Source organism: Mustela putorius, unplaced genomic scaffold (assembly GCF_011764305.1).
Source record: "Mustela putorius furo isolate JIRA1106 unplaced genomic scaffold, ASM1176430v1.1 tig00003983_pilon_pilon_pilon, whole genome shotgun sequence".
Taxonomy (NCBI): domain Eukaryota; kingdom Metazoa; phylum Chordata; class Mammalia; order Carnivora; family Mustelidae; genus Mustela; species Mustela putorius.
This window is the reverse complement of record NW_025422123.1, coordinates 21,911,914-21,927,694: the sequence shown is the minus strand read 5'-3', so window position 1 is coordinate 21,927,694 and position 15,781 is coordinate 21,911,914.

Below are 15,781 nucleotides of genomic sequence, written 5' to 3'. Positions count from 1 at the left end.
ATTTTAAAGCAAACTAGTTAAAATTTTAGAGGCATTAGCTCACATAAGGAATGATCACTGTCTCCAGTAACACCCACAGAGTAAAGATGAATGCTATTGTCTGTCTCCACGAAATGTTAATGTCCCCAGGCATGTTTTAGAGTTCTGGAAGCCAAAAGGGGAAGAAACAGGGATCTGTTGAATTCTTGGGTTCTGTCAAGGACAGTTACATTAGGAAGCCAGAAGAGAGACATTAATAACAACAGCTATCATTGATTCATTGACTTCAAAACATCCATCCTTTAGTATTTATAGCTTCCTTAGGACTAGGTAATATGATTTTCATTTTATAAATGAAAATGCTGAGCTTTGTATGAGTAGACAGTGATGAATCCAAGATTAAGTCCAGATCTGCCAGGCTCCAAGTCTCATGTTTTCAGTCTGGGTATAACTAAAATGTGTTCACTATATAGTCTGTGTTGCAATACAACATTTCGTTGGTGACTGGAGGCCATCTAATATTCTACAACAGTGTTTGTCTGGCACAGGTTTGCACAGCCTTACAATTTATCTCGTTCCGTTGGAAGATGTTGCACTGCTTTTATTCTGTCCTTTGGACTGTCATTTGCAGGTTTCTTTCAGAGTGACGGTCCTAGGTCAATTTTGGGACCTCTCCCAGGTGTTCCCCTAATATTCTGTGCATTTCCTCATGGTAGCATGTTTGTTTTTAACCTTGTTTTGCTACTTTTCTTTGTCACTCTCCCCCATGAGTATGTGGGCTTGTTAAAGGCAAGCTTCCTGCACTGTTTCAAAATATGTTTTCAAGTACACCTCTTGCCAAGGCTTGATTTGAAATTCTTTTTGAACCATATTTGCTAGTATCACGATCATATAAGGAAGGGTAATGGTGTTATCTAGAAAACTAGAATGTTGGTGAGTTGAGTAAAATTCTTAGAAGAGTATCTGGGACACACTACTCCATAACTACTGGTTATCATTATTAGAACTTTCTGATGATTGGCTTACTCTTTTAAACTTCTGCAGTGATGACAAGGAAAACACAGGGGAACCAGGAACTTCTTTTGCCTCACAGGTTTTGGACAGAAATGTGATTTCCTGGCTGTGTGGTCTTGAATCTAGTCATGATTAGCACCAGCAGTCTCATCTTTGAAATGAGAAGGACAATGAGATCTCAGAGGTTTGTTTTTAAATGTGATCATTAACTTTAAAATACCCAGCAAGTACCCAACACCCAGTAGGCACCTTGTAGAGGTGAGCTGCCACTATGATTACCGGTGAGGCTGGTGTTCTCAGGCTAGCTACTTCCTTGTTGTGTGTGGTTAATCATCACAAAGTACTAATAAATTTGGCCCATGTAGACAGTTACCAGATCTCACCTCAAACTTTGATCCTAAATCTTTTTCTAGTCTTTTATATTAGGAGAATATTATCAGAGGTTATATTAGAATTAGTGAAGCCTCTTCATTGGAATATCCTACCATCTTTTTCTTGAATAAATTCATCTGACTAAGATACTGTGTAATCAGGCCTCATTTTTGTAGAGAATTGCAACTAACTGAATTTTCAGGACTTTTTAAGGTATCCTTTGTAAATTATTGCTCCTGTTTCATCTACTCATGTATTAAATTCAATCACTGACTAACTCTTTGAAAGGAAATGAAAGTATTTACATTCTTCTGTGATTCTGGCAAAACTGACTTTTATTATTTTGATGAAGTTTACTCTATATAATAAATAATGTACTCAACATATTTTTCCATTTTCAGATATGTAGAAAACAAGCACTGTGTTGTCTTTTTTCACATCCCCAAATCCCATGTCATTTTATAGCAATAGGGAAAATGAGGCTTTGAAGAATTTTAAGCATTCAGTCTAATTTAATGCTTTGAAAATACTGAGCACTTGATAGAAAATTAGGGGGGCAAGTAGGAGGAGACAATAGGAAAAAATACATATGTTGCTAAGGAAAATCATAATTTACGGTTTCATTTTTTTCTGATCCACTAATTTAATATTGGTGCTTTCTAAGGACATGACCACATTATCCAATTGTCAGTGGAATAATGTGGTTTTCTGGTGCCAAATTCTGCATTCCACAAGGCTAACTGCCGATGAAATTATAAGAGCTTGTTGAATATTAGGGATTCTGGTCTTTTGGCATGGAAATTAAAGAAAGTATTCAGCCACATAACTTTTTTTGCCTAGAATTATCTAATTTCTGCATTGGAAATTGGCAAGGAAACATTCTTTCCCAATAATATTATTTACATGAATATCTGTATAAATGCCTAGGAAATGAAATCTGTGCATCATGTTACTCAGGGGAAAGAATATTCTGAGGGCAAAAATAATTGCAACAGTTTTGTATTGTTGATTACACAAAAGATGAAAATAAATAAACAAATCAAATAACCATTCTCCTCTTTTCAAAGTTTTGAAATTGCCTAAAATTGATCTGTATTTTATTTTTTCTATCTTCTGCCTTTCTCTTTTCTCTCCTTTTCTTCCTTTTTGCTTACATAAAATCCAAAATATTATCTAAAATTTGATTTTTAATGTGTATATTTAATAAATATAATAGGCTATCTTTAGAAGATACTTTATTGAAGTGTAAATTACATATAATATAAAACATCCATTTTTAAGTGTATATTTTGATACGTTTTGACAAATGTATGTGCTCATGAAATTATCACTACAGTTAGGATTTATAGAACATTGCTATCATCCCTGTAAAGTTTTCTTGTGCCTTTTCCCAGATAATTTACTCCTCTTCCTAGGAAACCCCTGATCTGCTTTCTGTCACTCTAAGATTAAAATTTTATTTTCTAGAGTTTGTATAAACAGATCATAGGATCACACTTATGTAATCCTTCGTTTTTGGCTTCTTTGATTCAGCATGTCTTTGAGATCCATCTCACTTTTATCTCTGTCAGTTATTTATTACTTTTTTGTTGCTGAATAGAATTCCTTGGTATGATTCAATTTCATTTCAATTTTTCATTCACCTGTTTGTGGAAAGTTGGGTTATTTCTGCTATGGGACAGTTGTGAGTAACATTGCAATGGACACCTATTTGCAAGTCTATGTGGAGAAGCATTTTCATTACTCTTGAATGTTAGGTGTAGCATTTTTGAATTATAAGTATATTCTTAACTCTATAAGCAACTGTATTTTGTGAACATAAGTCCTTTGTTCTCTAACGCACATATTTTCTTCAAGTCTATGGCTTGTACTTTTATTTTCTTAATAAGTCCTTCAAAGAGTAGAATTTTAAAATGTTTATGATGTATAATTTGTTCTTATATAGTTTGCGCTTTTTGTGTTCATCTAAGAAATCTTTCATATCCTGAGATCATGAAGTTTTTTTCCTTTGTTTTCTGCTAGAATAGCATTGTCTGATAGATATTTCTGGTATTGGAAAACTTCTGTATCTATACTGTGGCCACTGACCATATTTAGCAACTGAGTCATGTGCCTAGTGCAACCGAGGAACTGAATTTTTTTTTTTTAATTTATTTGACAGAAAGAGAGAAATCACAAGAAGGCAGAGGGGAGGGGGAAGCAGGTCCCTCTCTGAGCAATGAGCCTGATGCGGGCCTTGATCCCAGGACCTCAAGATCATGACCCGAGCTGAAGGCAGAGACTTAGCCCACTGAGCCACCCAGGCACCCCAGGAACTGAATTTTTAAATGAATTTGAATTTATTTAAATTTAAATTACCACCATGTATCTCATGCTACTATATTGGTCAACATAAGTCTAGAAGTTTTTATTTTTTTAGCTTTTGTATTCAGGCAGGTCTACCATTTATTTTGAGTTAAATTGTATAAAAAAATGAGAAGTAAGGTTCACAGTACATTTTTTCCCAGAAGAGCTATTAAGTCCTGTGTGCTGAAAAGACTCTCATTTTCCCAATGAATTACTTTGGCACTTTTGTCAAAAATCAGTTTATCATAAACATAGGGTATTTCCCTGTTTGAGTGAACATGTTTATCCTTATGCCAATATCACACTACCTTTATATACTTCTATGAGTGAGTGTTGAGACCAGGTAGTTGAGTCTTCCAACTTTATTTTTCTTTTCCAAAGTTGTTTCAGCTATTTCTTTAAAAAAGATTTTATTTACTTATTTGACAGAGAGGCAGAGAGGCAGGGAGAGGGCACAGGGGGGCAGGTTTCCTGCTGAGCAGAGCCAGATGTAGACTTCATCCCAGGACCCCGAGATCATGACCTGAGTGGAAGGCAGAAGCTTAACCCACTGAGCCATCCAGGTGCCCCTGTTTGGACAATTTTAAGCGCTTTGCATTTCCATAAAATTTTAGAACCAACTTGTTGATTTCTACAAAAACAGCCCTGCTGAAACTATAACTGGGATTCAGTGACTCTATTGGCTATTTTTGGGAAAACTGACATTTAAAAATAAGTCATCTTCCCATCCCTGAGCATGTATATTTCTTCATTAATTTATCTGTTTTATGTCTCTCAGAGATTTTTTTGGTAGTTTTCATTATATAGGTCTTGTATACATTATTTAGCAAAATTTATCATTAAGTAATTCATGTTTTTGGATGCTTTTGTAAATATATTATTTTAAACCTCAATTTTCTTTGTTCCTTGCTAATACAATTTATAGAATTACTGTTGATTTTTTCTTAAATTGACCTTTTATTCTGGGACCCCATGAAATGTACTTGTTATTATTTGTTCAAGTAGCTTTTTTGAAAATTTGTTAGAATTTCAAAAACTCAGAGGTAGGTTGCATAATTTTCTATTTATTTTTCCATTTTTACTTCATTAATTTCTGCTCTTTATTGTTTCTTGCTGTGACTTACTTTGGACTCAGTTTGCTCTCTGTTTACTAGTTGCCTAAGGTAGATACTGTTTAATCAATTTTAGATCTTTCTTATTTTCTACCATAAGCATTAAAAGCTTTCAGTTTCCCTCTAAGCATTGCTTTAAGGGCATCGTAAAATTTTGATATGCTATTTTTCATTTTAATTAAGTTCAAAATATTTTTTTAAGTTTTATTTTATTTTTTCAGTGTTCCAAGATTCATTGTTTATGCACCACATCCATTGTTCCATGTAAGACGTGCCCTCCTTAATACCCACCATGAGACTCTCCCAAAACTTCACCCTCCTCTCCTCCAAAACCCTCAGTTTGTTTCTCAGAGTCCACAGTCTTTCATGGTTCATCTCCCCCTCGGTTTCCCCCAACTCACTTCTCTCCTTCACCCAATGTCTTCCATGTTTTTCCTTATGTTCTACAAGTAAGTGAAACTATATGATAACTCTCTCTGCTTGACTTATTTCACTCAGGATAATCTCCTCCAGTTCTGTCCATGTTGATACAAAAGTTAGATATTCATCCTTTCTGATGGAGGTATAATACTCCACTGTATATAAGGACCATATCTTCTTTATCTATTTGTCTGTTGAAGGGCATCTTGGCTCTTTCCACAGTTTGGCAACTGTGGCCATTGCTACTATGAACATTAGGGTACAGATGGCCCTTCTCTTCACTACATCTGTATCTTTGGGGTAAATACTCAGTAGTGCAACTGCAGGGTCATAGGGTAGCTCTATTTTCAATTTCTTAAGGGCTCTCCACACTGTTTTCCAAAGTGGCTATACCAACTTGCATTCCTACTAACAGTGTAAGAAGGTTCCCCTTTCTCCATATCCTCTAACACTTTTTGTTTACTATCTTGTTAATTTTGAGAGGCAACTCATGGAATGGGAGAAGATATTCACAAGTGATACTAGAGAAAAAGGATTGATATCCAAGATCTATAGAGAATTCCTCAAACTCAACATTCAGAAAACAGATAATCACATCAAAAAGTGGGCAGAAGACATGAACAGACACTTCTCCAAAGAAGACATACAAATGGCTAACAGACACATGAAAAAATGTTTATCATCGTTAGCCATCAGGGAGATTTCAAATCAAAACCACAATGAGATACCTTACACTAGTTAGAATGGCCAAAGTAAAAATATTTTCTAATTCCTCTTGTGATTCCTTTTTGATAGAGGGATTATTTAAAATTGTGTTATTTAGTTTCCACATATTTGGGTGTTTTTCAGTCTCTTACTGATTTCTAATTAAATTCAATTTTCAGAAGAAAATTTTGATTATTTAAATTTAATGAGTTATTTTATTGAGCAGCATGTGGTCTGTTCTGGAAATACACCATCTATCCTGAAAATAATATGCATTCTGCTGTCCTCAGATGGAGTATTCCATAAATTAAGCCATATTGGGTAATAGCATTGGTCAAGTTTTCTCTATTTTTAATGATTTTCAGCATACTTGTTCTCTCAATGCTAAAAGAGGAGTTTAGAAATTTCCAGCCACCACTGTGGTTTTCTTTCCTTGTAGTTCTGTTACTTTTTGCTTTATGTATTTTGTAGCTCTCTTACATAGTGCATACACGTTTAGTAATATTATGTTTTCTTGATGCATTGATTCTTTTTTATCATAAATTCTTCCCTTTATTCATGGTAATAGTCTTGTTATAAAATATACTTTGATGTTAATACAGACCCTCGGTACTCTTTGGAAAATAATTTGCATAATGATATCTTTTTCTTATTTTGACTTTTATCTATATCTTTGCATCAGACATGTAAAGATGTCCTATAGGCAGTATATAATTGGAACTTGCTTTGTATCCAATCTATTTTCAGTTAGAGTGTTTAGATCAGAGGTCAGTAAATTTTCTTTTATTTATTATTTTATTTGAGAGAGAGAGCATAAATAGAGGGAAGGGCAGAGAGAGAGAGAGAAGCAGACTCCCCACTGCCATGGTGGTAGGACTCTGTACCAGGACCCGGAGATATGACCTGAGCCAAAGTTAGATGACTAATCAGCTGAACCACCCAGGGTCCCCTCAGCAATCTTTCTTTATAAAAAGCCAGATAGTAAATATTTTAAGCTTTGCAGGTCGTACATTTTTTCCTTGCATCTACTTAACTTTATCATTGCAGTGCAGAAGAATGCATAGACAATGGATAAATAAATGAGGAGTACTGTGTTCCAGTAAAACTTTGTTGACAAAACAAATAGCAAGCTGAATTTAGCACATAGGCCCTGGTTTGCTGACCCCTGATTTTGACTATTTTAATTTAACGTTATTATTCATCTGGTTGGGTGTATAGTTACCCTCTTTTTATTTGTTTTCAGTCAGTTTCATCTATTCTTTATTACATTTTTCTTTATTTTTGTCTTCTAATGGATTTAGCATATTGGTGTTCCATATAATCTCCATTATTGAATTATTGGCTATACTTATTATGTAATTTATTATTGTAGTAGTACCTCTAGGGTTTAGAACATGGATCTTTCTTTCTTTTTTTTTTCTTTCTTTTTTTTTTTCTAGCTATGTACCTATCTATCTATTTCTCTTTTGTTAAGCCAGAGAAAAGCCTACTGTATCTATATCTACCTATCTATCTATCTATCCAATCATCTGTACTTCTTAAGAATGTATTTGTTCTGTATATGTATTACCTCTTTTAAAAATTAATAGTCTTGGCTTATTTAAAGTTTATAAAAAAGGCCAAATTCATTTTATAGTTATTTAATTTAGAAAATTTAAAAAGTAGATATTTGAACAAAACTACAGCAAGCTTACAGATTATTTGAAAATGTTATTGAATATTCACAATTGGTTTCTATATTTTATACATAGCAAAGCAACAATGAAAAAGTAATGAAAAGAATCTTTAAATGGAGATTATATTAATAAGGATTAGAGAACACCACAAAGCGTAAGGCTGTTATAATCCTAAATTAAAGAAATGAGGAAGAAGATTCTCTTAGATAAGAGAGGTCATGATGAAAACTTTACCTATATGTATCAAAATGAGAAATATGATACCAAATCCAGTAAGTCTACTTGGTGATCATGTTTATAAAATGAGAAGTCAGGAATAATTAAAAAAAGAAAAAACTAGCAGAGAGACTCAGTTGAGACTTTGTGTCTGACTTTTTGAAAAATGTGAAGGAAAGTTCTCTGATTTTCTTTTGAAAGAATCCCTGGATTTGTTGTATGAGTAGGTTTTAGTCTCACACCAAATTAGCCAGCAGTGGAAGCTGAATTTTCAGTTGCCGTCTTTCCCTTGAATCTGCATCCTATTTCTAGCCCAGCATGCATCGGTTCATCTTCCCCAAATTAAAGCCTGGATATATTCTGATGGTTTCTGTGTCTATTTACAACAGATCTCATCTTGTACTGTTGAAAAGAGATAGTTTTGAGCTGTATGAAGACAAATGCAATACTACATTGCCTAGCAGGTTATAAATGTACAAACGGTATAATCCCAGATGATGGTGCATGATTAAAACAAAATTTCAGAGAAAGATTGATTTGTAAAGGGACACTGGGATTGTCAGATACTATCATCACATTCTAACAGTGTTCTTCAGGACTGCTTCTAAGGGAGCTGTATAAGAGCCAGCTGCTTGTTCTTCTACAGGTTTTTTGAGAAAATTGGAGGGGGGTGGAGAGAGAGAAAAAAAGGAAGCAGGGGAGGGGAGGCAGAGGGAGAGGAGAGGAGTGGAGGGAGGGAAGGAAAGTGAAAGGGAGGGAAGAAAAGAGAAAAGAGAAGGAAAGAGAAGAGAATGGAAGAAAAGAGAGAAGAGAAAGTTGATTGTGAAAGAAAAAAGGAAAAGAATAACATGTATGTGGAAGTACTTTTAAAAGTCAAGTTAAGTACCATTCTATTTGTGGACTTCAGTTAGGAACAGAGAAGTAGGCTGAACTTTGAAACGAGGACAGTGGTGTCTCTCAAGTTGCTACAAGTACTGTACCACTGTATTTCAATCAGTGTGTGGACAGAGCGGTGAAATCCACTCGATGTGGCTGTGACTGGAAAGAATGACCTTAGTCCATTTAGAAGGCCACGGTTCCCTCAATGTTCATATCCACCAAATTCATCATGTCTTGAAAACTCGACCATATGAGCTTCAGAATACAATTATCCTATTTTAAGTTCAAAATGAAATCTGTAGGGCTTCCATTTTTACAAAGGAGAGGAAAGAAGTAAGCTTTAAGACACATTTGTTTAAAACAACCTGTCAAAAGGATGGTATGTTTGGGAGGAGAATATTATTGGTATCTTTAGAGTAGTCTTACTGCACACAGAAAGCTCATAACCCTGTGTATTAAGTAGAAAAAGTATTTTTTTATCTCATTTTAGAGAAAGACACTGAGGAAAATAACTATTGACTTCCCTAATATCAAGTATCTAATTGAGAATAAAAAATATACCAGAACTCTTACCTCTTAATTATCAGGGCAATATATTTTTTGCTCAACTCTGTTGCTTCACTCTGTACCATGCAAAATAACAGCAAATTCTGCTTAAATCTATGTTGATGTTGGAGTCCAAGGTAGTATCAATAAACATGGTAGTTTTAATAGTCTTTGAATTGCTGGAGCACATCTTGGTGTCATTGGATTTGAACAATAAGAATTTGTTTATTTTAGGTATATGAGTTGGTTTCTTGAAATAATCTTGTTTCTCAATTATGACTTCATTATATTCTTTTTTAATATGAGTAGCACAGCATACTTGATTATTTTTGTTGACATTTTTTGATAATGTACCACATTTGTATGAACTGTGAAGTTCCCCACTCTGGGGATTATAACTATTTTTTTACTTGGATTTTCAAGATATGAGAATCTTGGCACATCATCTATAGTTCTGTATTCCAACAAATAGTCTGAATAATCATGATATTGTAAGAAGATCATATTTGGAACTAATTTTACTTCAGTTTCTTGCTTTCATAGAACATGCATTCATAATTGCTCTGAAATTCTTATAATTCATTAGGTTTTTAAAATAAAATTAAGGTTGAAGGCTAGGATAAAAAGGTAAATCAATAATTATCACTTCTTCAAACCTTTTGGACTTTTGTTCAGGCATATTGACTGAAACAAAATACCTTTGGGGCAACTGGGAAATTTAAATATGGATTGGTATTATATAATACTGTTAATTTGTTAATTTTGATGATGGTATGGCTTCTGTGTTTTTAAAATAGTACTTAACAATGCAGACTGAAATATTTATGAATGAAATAAAAATGGATTATATAAATGCTGATAATTATTGATGGATAGATAATAGATATGTGAGGGAGACTCTTTATACTCTTCTAATTATGTGTATATTTAAAATTTCCATAATGCAAGAGGCCATTGGGACCTTCTTCAACAAACACAGCTTCAAGTTTAGATATAGAAATATGTGTTCTGGGTTTGCCAGAAGGAACCTAAATGAACCTGAAAGCACAGATGGATTGGAGATGCTCCAAACTCATGTGGTGGGCAGCTGAGACAGTAATGAAAAGAAGGGGGGAAGAAAGGAGGGATACAAGTTGGGAAGATGGAAGGATGGATGGATAGATGGATGACAGATGGATGGCTTTACAGAGGCTAACGTTGTTGACCACACCTTCCATGGAATATGGAAATCTCCATGTCATGGGGTGTAAGCAGCTGATGAGGGATATTGGCCTATGTAAACTGAAACAAGAACAGGCATGCGCAGCTGGTAGGACCATGATGACCTCTGGCAGTGGAAGACAGAGGTGTGCAAACTACCATGGAGCTCTCTCAACACAGTTCTGTTTAAGTAAGTATTGGCATTTTTACAGCCGTCACAAGCATTGCTTCCAAAATAACCAAGAACTTAAGCTTTATAAGGCTGCCCAGAGTGGCCTCAAGGCAAGGGGAGGGGCTGGCTGGCCCTAGCTACATGCTGGCCACTTTACCCCCACTTAGGCAAAATCGTGGAGACTAAACTGGTTTGTTCACCCTGGGGCACTTCCCTTTCTCCATCTCCCTCTCCCTCATCTGTATTTGCCCTAGACTATAAATGGTTCATGGAGAAAAAAGGGTCTCCTATTTCCTTAGAAGAAAGGAGGCACAGAGATAAGATAATGTCACAGCATCTCGGTTTCTACCACTTTACCATTTGCTGACACAGCTGCTCTCCATTAAAGAGCCTTTGGCATGGAAGCATTTATGTGATGAAGACCATGTCGGTCCTCTGAAGATGAATTCTGAACTTACATTTTAATTCAAGATGTAAAACCAGAATACACAAGGCTTTTGAGCAGCCCTTTGTGTATCTGAAGCTTTCCAGCATGCTCTGCTCATGACAGAATCATTTGTTTTTCTCTTTCTCTTTAAAAAAACACTTTTGGACCTTGTGTTAAGAGACCACAAAATCTCTTTGGTCTTTTTATGCCTCTCACACAAGAAGCCAATAAACTCTAGAAGTCAGGCTCATGAAATGTTCCATCTTCCATTTCATTCTAGAAGGCTTTTGTGTCCCTGGATGAATTTTTAACCCCATTCACCACTTTTGATAATTACTATTTGAGGGTAAGGTGTTGTAAAAGAAGGAAATGCTCCCATGAAATGGAGTTATGAGAGATCTTGTTTTTGCTTCTAGTTATGTTCCCTTTTGCCATGAGAGTTAGGGCTACCAAAGTACAATGATATGTCACATGGCAACAGTTCCTTCCTTGGAACATAATTTGTCCCAGTCTGCTATTCCTCTCTGTCTTCCCTTTTTAAAGTTGAAGAAGGAGCCACTTGGAAATGTGGAATCATTTCTATATCTAAAGGCATTTAAAGTGATAGAGTTCTGTTAAGAGGAGAGTGGGCAGGGTGTTAGGTGGCTCAGTGGGTTAAAGCCTGTGCCTTTAAGATGATCTCAGTGTCCTGGATCAAGCCCCCCATCGGGCTCTGTGCTCAGCAGGGTGCCTGTTTTCCCTCTCTCTCTGCCTGCTGCTCTGCCTATTGTGATCTCTCTCTCTGTCAAATAAATAAATAAAAATCTTAAAAAAAAAAAAGAAAGAAAGAAAAAAATAGGAAGATGGGCTTTTGCATGTAGTTCTAACATCAGCTCTCTACACAGAGCCATGAGTTTCCCATTTCCATTTTACTGAGTTTTCCTAGGTGAATTCTGATGTTTAGCTAAATTTTCTGTTCTTATTATAAAAGATACAAACGTGACAAAGTGCTGTTGCTCACGGTGGGTTTTTTGTTTGTTGTTTTAGATTTTTTTTTTTAAGTGGGCTCCATACCCAGTGTGGAGCCAATGGAGCCAGTGTGGGACTTGAACTCACGACTCTGAGATTAAGACCTGAGTTGAGATCGAGGGTCTGATGCTTAACTGACTGAGCCACCCAGGGATCCCAAATTTTTGATGTAAGTACTTAAAAATCTATGATTATTTTTATAAACTGTCACCTGTTTCAACTCCTGCACTATACCATTAATTCCAAAAACCATCTTTTTGCACCATAATTCTTTCTGTATTATGATAGAACTGTATTTTGTTGTTGTTATTAAATGTTTTGCTAATCTGCCACCAAAATGGAGCTGATTGAGTGGAAGCTTGTTTTGCATGGAGGAGGGAAATCATCGGGGTAAATGGTACCACCACAGGGGAAATTGCAGCTGGCTTCATGTCTACACTGGGTCATGAAATTTAGAGATGCTCATTCTCCTGTGTGGAATTCAGTTGCAAAAATCTTCACACTGAGCAGCATCATTTATAGATGGCCTCCCATCAAAAGACCTCCCATTTTTATTCTTCTCCAAGAGTCTAAAAATATCTAAAATTGTGTTCTGGCTAAAGCACTTGGTAGAAAAGACATGATTTCTTTTTGGCTTATCTGTTTCTTAAGATTACATCATATTACATGTGTATGACCCTTCTGCCCTAGGCTGCAAAGTCATCAGGCTGTCATTAATGCATAATAGAGTGAAAAGGGAAAAGAACTAGGAACTGTGAAACTTGACTTCTAGTCCTAATTTTCCAAATCTGTGACTTCAGACAAGTCAGTTATAATATGGGCCTAATGATAGTTGTAAAGATTGAATGAAAAAATAAAACTCTGCATCCAGGATTTATTACAGTCACTAAGTAGGTGCTTAATAAATGCAAACTATGTCAGTGTTGATTATATTTCACATCTGCCTTGCAGCTTGGTGTGGCCATGTGACCCAGTTCTGCCACATGGAATGTGGTAAGAGTGATGTGGGCTATTTATGGGTTGGTCTATAAAAGGAAGGAAACTGTCCTCTCTTGTCCCTTTCTCCTATTCTGCCTCTTGGAATGTGGACACGGTAGCAAGTCCTCTTAGACTATGTAGAGAAGGGAAGTATGATAGGGACATCAGATAAGGTGACTTGGTGGAAGAGATTCTTCATAGCAGCTCTGGACCATTCATGGCTAGCCTCTTACAAGACAGAGAAATAACTTTCTAGCTTAGTTTAGAAATCTATTATATACTACTGAATCTATTTCTATCTGATAAATGCCAGATTAACTACCAAGTATTTGGTTTGTCAATACACAAATAATAGTGGCTATTCTTTCATGTGAACCATAGTATATTTTACAAGAATGAAAATAATATGTGTGCATTTTTAAACATAGGTCATTATTTCGTTTAAATATAACACTAAACACATTTTCTGTGTCCACTCTCATACCTTTGGCTTGTTAATTATATATTAACCCTCATATACACATCATGCACTTATCACACACATATGCATGAAAATGTAAAATAGCCTATATATAGTCTTATCTCTATTTAATGCATACAATGCCCATTTAAGACATCGAAGTGTGTAATTAAATTATTATAAATTATAAACAGCACTTGAAATATTACTTTATGACAGGAAACTGGTATCTGAAAACTTCATTAGGATCAGAGATTTCTTTTAACCAAGTTTATATGAAGCCATTTTCCAATAGTCTAACATCTTTTGGGCCACATAAGTCATCTTACCAATTTCCCAACCCATGGTTTACAAACCCAGACCATTTTAAATGAGAAAACATCAGGAATCCTAGACAAAGTACATGTCAGTGCTACCACAAAAGGAAGATAGAGCTGTATCAGAAGGGGAAATCAGAAAGATTCAAAGCATCAGGAGATGATCAGCCATTGCTGGGTTTGAAGGTGAGGAGGTCATGAGCCAGAGAATGCTGGTGGCTACTAGAAGCTGGGAATGACCCTGGATGAAAGCCAGTGAAGAAATGGGGACCTCAGTCCAACAAATCTATGAAACTAAAATCTGCCAAGAACTGAGTTCATCCTTAAAACAACAACATCTTGATTTTAGCCTGAGGAGACCCTTAGAATTCTAACCTACCATTTGTGAGATAATAAATGGCATTGTTTTAAGCCTCTAAATATGTGGGGGTGTTTTGTTTTGTTTTTCTTTTTTTGGTTATATCACCAGGAAAAAACCAGTACTGCCAGCCAGAACATTTTTGTGGTTCACTGGTTACGGTGGGCCTGAGGAGAGTTGGGGTCAGGTGATACATGGAATTTTGGCCTAAGACAATGTCTCAGTAGGTCTATCAGACATGAAAACACAGTCTTCCCATTATTTGTCTTATTTCCTGAATATATTATTGGATTAGACATACTTAGCAATTTCCAAAATGGTAAGAAGACTGTCAAGGAAGAAGAGCTAAATGGTGGATGTGGAATTCTAGTTCCCTACCAAAGTATAAGCCATAGAAATACTGTATCCCTAAGAAATCAGAGGTTAGTTCTATGGAAAACTTGGAAGATACAGGTGTGATTAATCTTATTACAGGCTCACTTATGGTACCTGTTGTACTGAGTCCTTTGAGAATAAGGGTTATGAATATCAGATTTATAAAGTGATGACTACATTGAAGATGTAGTTTTTTTTTTTTTTTTTACTTATTTTTTTTTTTTACTAGAGCCAATCAACACAGCCCTGGTGCTTGATAGGGTGCTATTGATCTGGAACACACATCCTGCCTCCCCCTCACTTCAGTAATTGGATCTTAAAGAGTTGGATTTTACCATGTGGAGATGACTGTACACCTTCATATTCAACAGAAATAGGATCTATTAGCATGATCCCAGATAGAATCATTGCTCCAGTTTCTTAGCTTTCATTTCAGGAGAGCACTTAAACCAGGGAGGCCAGGGGTGGTCAATGAACCCTTAATAATGGCCTCTATAACTGAACTATATTATTATATTTTTATGTTGTGTAGCACCTAGATTGATGAAGTCAACCTGCCTTATAGGAAGCTGCTTCTGGCACAGAGCCAGATGAGCCTGTGTGAAGAACTTTTCTAGGTTTAAATAAAGGACATTGGGCTGGAAGGGGAGCATTTGAGCTTCCAGAAAGTTTGATATAACTTTCAATAAGCTGTTTCACCTGCAGTTGTTCCCTTTTCCAGGAGAACATGAAAACTCATACAAAATCTGTTCAAGGATCATGTTGCTGATCTTTGTAATATTCTAAATCTTACGTTCTGATTTGCAGTATTCTGATCCCTCTAACTTCTTTCTATAGTAAGATAAGTATACATTACTCAGATAAGTAAATTTTATTTTACATACCAATACTGTGTTTGTGTCTGCTTCTGCTGAAATTACTACTGGTCATTGTTAATGTGGTGGTTTCATAGCTCAACATGCATGTGTCTTCATGAAACCTCACCAGGCTACTGCTATTGCTAAGTGCTTAGGTTTCTAGCAGCAGCACCCTGACATAACTCTCTCTGCCCCTTACTTGCTCCCCCATCTCTGCCCTGTGAAAATGCAATCACATACCATAAAGAACTGGCAGCCAACCGATGTCAGACTGAGTATACAGTGGATACCTTCTCTCATGGACAGGGAAGCTTTGTCCTTAACGGAATACATACTTGGATGTAGGTATGTTTTTCCTGAGCAT